The sequence below is a fragment of the Bubalus bubalis genome, chromosome 3 (genome assembly GCF_019923935.1).
Source record: "Bubalus bubalis isolate 160015118507 breed Murrah chromosome 3, NDDB_SH_1, whole genome shotgun sequence".
Taxonomy (NCBI): domain Eukaryota; kingdom Metazoa; phylum Chordata; class Mammalia; order Artiodactyla; family Bovidae; genus Bubalus; species Bubalus bubalis.
In genome coordinates, this window is record NC_059159.1 from 150,037,258 (window position 1) to 150,042,819 (window position 5,562).

Here is a 5,562-nt window from a genome sequence, read left to right on the forward strand (position 1 = left end):
AATCCCAGAGTCCCCCATTAATAGCAATTAACCCTTTGGAAATGTCAGGAAAGATGTGACCTCCCTCCTTTGGGGGAGAAGACCCTCCGCCCCCATCTTACCCCTGCCCCCAAGCTGCCTGTGACTGGTGTGACCCACTCATATGGTGTGCCAGGTCCCCACCATGATGACCACGAGATCATAGCTTTACTCACCTGCAAGGTGCCCATCTGGGTACCAGGGGCTTCCCAGTTCCTTCTCTTCATGGCCTCTGCTTCCTTCTTTGCCTTGCCACTTGCATGTGTACACACACACACACACACATACACACACAAGCAAACACACTCTGGGAAAGCAAATAGTTCCATGGACCCTTTATTTAAAGTAAATTCCTCTTGGTGGCCCCACATCAGCACCAGCCTATTTCCACCTGACCCTCCATCAGTTCCCTGAATAGTCCAGGAGTCTCCTGCCCCAGGGCCTTCACACATGCTGTTCCTTCCATCTGGGATAAACTCGTGTGCACACACACACACATCAACTACATCCCTCCCACTAGTTCTTCAGCTCTCAGTGCAATGTTCCCTCTTTAGCATGTGGTTCTTGCCCTGCATGGACTCATCATATTTTGTAACCTTGTGTTTACTTCTGTCATCACCTAATGTGTGATTCTTTGCCTCACCTGTCCACCCCTTCCAGGGCCAGATCTGCCCTCTGTGTGCCTATGACTTCTAAAACAGCACCTGACATGCAGTAGGTGTGTAAAACATGCCCAGTGAATAACAGAACTCAGAGGCACTGTAACTGAAGCCCCAAGCCTGCACCCTCACCCCACCATTATCCACACCCATTGCTTTACACTATGGGACTGTACATTACTGCAGGCCAGGCCTGGAAGCATCTGGGCACCCATGGGATCTCCTGTCCTCTCCTAGAGGCAACAGGAAGGAGGACAGTTTCCCTTTCAGGTTTCTGAGCTCTGCAGTTGATCCTGGTCAAAGCTCTATTTCACTCTGCATCTTGCAGGCTGATGTCAGAACCTGAGTCAGAGCTGCAACATAAGGACCACTTCTCCCACTTCTCAGACTGTTTCTATTGGCCAGTAAGTCATGCCCTGTCTCTACAGGCTTTTTCACACCTGCCTGAGTGCAGTGTTCCCTGATTTTCGGAGAAATGTGAGCAAGCTAAGATCTTGGCTCTGAGCGTGGCAACCCCAGTGAACATTCAACCATAGAGTCTTATGGGAATTTCAGGCCATTCTGGCTTCCCACGTGGCACTAGTGGTAAAGAAACCACCTGCCAACGCCGGAGATGTAAGAGACGTGAGTTCAATCCCTGATTCGGGAAGATCCCCTGGAGAAGGAAATGGTAACCCACTCCAGTATTTTTGCCTGGAGAATTTCATGGACAGAGGAGCCTGGTGGGTTACAGGGTCAGATATGACTGAAGTGACTTAGCACAGCACTGCCCACCATTGAGCCTCCAGCCCTATCAATTGGGCTGCAGGAATTACTCATTAAGGACAGTAGCCCAGGGGAAAGGCAAAAATGCCCAAGCAGGTGGGCATTGAAGGACAAACAATGTTGCAGGCAGAAATGATATGATTTCAGGTAGATCAGCACAGGGGTCCCCTTGGACCATGGGACTCTGTCTTGGGGCTGCACAGGAGCCACCCAGAGACCACATCCCTTCCTCCAACAGATGGAGCAGGATTTTTAGCCACCATTTGCTGGCTAGGGGAAGTGACACTTGCCAGGGACAACAGAGAGTTGAGTTGGTCCTTTGAGGAACCACATAGCACAACAGGGGGAGAGAGCCCATGAGAATATAGATACACCAGAGGGTCCAGTGTGGAGGCCAGATGGGCAGTGGGGCCTTTCTGGACCAGCCCAGGGGCTTGGTCAGCACCAGAGAGACCCATGAAAGGCCAGGCCCAGATACAGCCAGGAAGACCATCCCAGGAACAGAATCCCACCCAGACTAAGTGATGAACTGCCGCCGACCACATGGACCTGGGAGGAGGGTACAGCACCCAGAACGTCTCCATGTGGCCGTGAGAAACCAGACACTCACAGGGACACTACAGGCCCCCACACGCACACACAGTGCCAAGTGAGAGTGCAGGGCTTACTCAAGGATGTTCACAACTGCAGGATGCTTACAGCAGAGCATCAGGCCGCACAGGTTCGTGTGACTGTATGGGCTGCATGCCGGTCTCGGACCTCAGACTCTCTGCATCCTCCTCACCTTCAGTTCTTCACCCTACAGAATCTGAATTTAGAAAAGAAAAAAAAAATCTGTCCCCCGACTTAAGCCCCATATGTGGCACTGAGATGAATTGTGTCAGCATAAACACACACTTTCAGGAGCTGAGAACTGGCAGGCGTGGCAACTATTTTTCACTCTACTGAGCTTCATTAACAGGACCACAGCTCAGGGGCACAGCCGGAGAGCCTGGTGCTGGGCGACGTTTACAACTTATGATGGTGGGAAAAGGCAGCCCAGTGGTCGCTGCTCAAAAGTGTGGTGCCAAACACATCATCTTATCAGCTGGGCCCCTCACCCTGAACCGAGCTGTAGCCGAACAGTTAAGAGGTGCATGCTAGCAAAAAGGCTTGTACTGCCTAACTGAGTAAAAACCCCACGACCGAGCAAAAGGATTAGACAGAAAAGCTAATATTTTGCTTTTATAACTCTCATTATTAACAACCCTAAAAAAGATTCATGGGAAAAGACCCTGATGCTGGGAAAGATTGAGGGCTGGAGAAGAAGGGGACGACAGAGGGTGAACTGGTTTGATGGCATCACTGACTAAGTGGACACGCGTGCATACTCAGTCTCTTCAGTCATGTCTGACTCTTTGCCACCCCATAGACCATAGCCCACCAGGTTCCTCTGTCCACGAGACTTTCTGGGCAAGGATACTGAAGTGGGTTACCATGCCCTCCTCCAGGGAATCTTTCCGACCCAGAGATTGAACCCGCGTCTCTTATGTCTCCTGCATTCTCAGGCAGGTTCTTTACCACTAATGCCATTGGGGAAGCCCTCAATGGACATGAGTTTGAGCAGACTCCAAGAGATGGTGAAGGACAGGGAAGCCTAACGTGCTGCAGTCCATGGGGTTGCAAAAAGTCAACCTCAAGTACCCACCTCTGCCCCTGTCAGGGATCTCCAGAAGTCTGCATCATCCTTGAAAGAAAATAAGCCCCAAGGAGAGCTGCAGCAGAGCCATTCACTCCAGAACATTCCATCAGGGGAAGCAAGTTCCCCCAGCAGAGGGCTTGACCTGACAACTGTGAACATACATACTGGCCCAGCAGAGCCTATGGCAATCAGGACCCATCCACACCATCTCTCACTTTTGTAGCCCTCCTTTGGGGTCCTCTTAAATTCCTCCATCAAATATACAAGGGGAGGACGTCCCTGCTTATCTGGCGGTTAAGAATCCACTTGCCTCAGGATGGGGAACACATGTAAACCCATGAGTGATTCATATCAATGTATGGCAAAAATCACTAGAATATTGTAAAGCAATCAGCCTCCAATTAAAATAAATACATTTTTTTAAATTATTATTTTTTTCCCCAAATGTGTTCCAGGCACTTTACAGGTTTATTAACATCTTTTTGACAGAACTTCTCTGTCTGAATCTCTAAGACGTTCCTTTACACTTTCTCACTTTACTTTCCACATAATAGAAAGTAAACCTTTGCATTTCAAAACTCCCTAAACTTTATATTTCTTCTTATGTTCTAGTGGGCTTTTGTCCTCAAGTTCTCTGACTAGATGATGAGAAGATCCATATTTACTCAGTGAATAACATTAATCACTGGGAAAGAGGACTCCTTGAATTCTGACAGAAAATACTTGTACCCTAAAGTATGCTTCCTTTTCCCATGTCCTTAATTCTTTTTTTTTTTTAATTTTATTTTATTTTTAAACTTTACATAACTGTATTAGTTTTGCCAAATATCAAAATGAATCCGCCACAGGTATACATGTGTTCCCCATCCTGAACCCTCCTCCCTCCTCCCTCCCCATTCCATCCCTTAAATAAATAAAAGCAAATGAAGTATGAAAAAAATGAAAATATAAAACTACCTAGAAAAAAGAATCTACTTGCCAATGCAAGGGACACAAGTTTGATCCTTGGTCTGGGAAGATTCCACACACCACAGGGCAACTAAGCCTGTGCACCACAAATAGAGAGTAGCCCCAACTCACTGCAGCCAGAGAAAGCCTGTGCACAGCAATGAAGACCCAGCACAGCCAAAAACAAATGAAATAAATAAATATACAAGGGGAGGTGGTGCTCAGATTCATCCCTTTTCAGCCTGTGAAATATTCCAGAACTGTCTATGAAACAAAAAGACAGAATGAGATTTCCGCACTGTGGGCTTTGGTTTTGTCATTTGTCTCCAAAACTACCTGAGGTCGGCTCATGCGTGCTGCACAAGCCCCAGGGAGTATGCACAGCTCCAGCCCACAGGGTTCACCATCCTGGTTGAAGACAGGCTGAGGGTGACCATCGAGAACCACATTATAACACCCACCCCCTGGGGGTGGGTTTTACCTCTCTTTAAGGGTCCATCAGAAGTCATGGAAAATCAGAGACGAATGCTAGGGAGCCCAAGGAAAAGTAGAGATTAGGACTAGGTGAGCTCTGAGCTTCCCTCCAAATCATTCTTCCAGGAGCCATGCCTTGAACTTCGGTTCTCTTTTGCAAGACACCAGGGGCAAATCAAGCCCCACACCTGCTCTTCACACTCTGAACTGGCCTCCCAGGCAGGTCCAAAAGACCTCAGTCCCTTTGAGTGTCCCCCCAGCATGTCAGCTCCTCCTGTTTCAGTCTCCCAAACAAGCAAATGCCCTCTGATAACTCACATCCCTGGCAAGGTGGTGACCACAAGAGGACCAGCCAAGTCACCGACCTACCAACTTCCACCTGCTGGGGGCACCCTCCCCCACTCCCCCCACTCCCTTCCCCACCATCTTTGGAGGGTGGCAGGGTGCTGGTGGGCAGGGCTGCCCTTTAAGCTGCCACAGGCTGCGAGGCACACTTTGTTCAGAAGTAATAACAGCTATTAGGCTGCATAATTGACCCCAAGAGGGAAGTCATTGCTGCAAGAAACAAAGGACACTCAGAGCCTCCTGGCCGCCAACCAGCTGGCTGGAGGGCGCCAAGGGGCTCTCACGTGGGCAGCAGCTTCCCTGGTTCACGGGGTGGGGGTCGGTGGGGGTGTTTCTGGTCCTTCCCCTCCTGGATGGTCTGTGCATGGAACACAGGCACGTGACCCAGGATTGAGCACAGTGCCTGGGCGGGGCCCTGCGAGCTACTCTGGAGGGACACAGACGGACAGCAGCCGGGAACCTAAAGGGCCCACCTGCCCCTTCTGCCCTTTCTCAACACAGCCCACTGTGTGAGAGGGGTCCTGCTGGCAACCTCCTGCCCTCCCCCGTGTGCCCCGAGCCTGCCAATAAGATTGGAAAGGCCGCAGGTGTGTTTCCTCAGTGGCAAGAATGCAGGCAGGAAGGGACGATGGCAACCACGCTGATGGGGAGCCAAAACAATAAAGGTAAAGT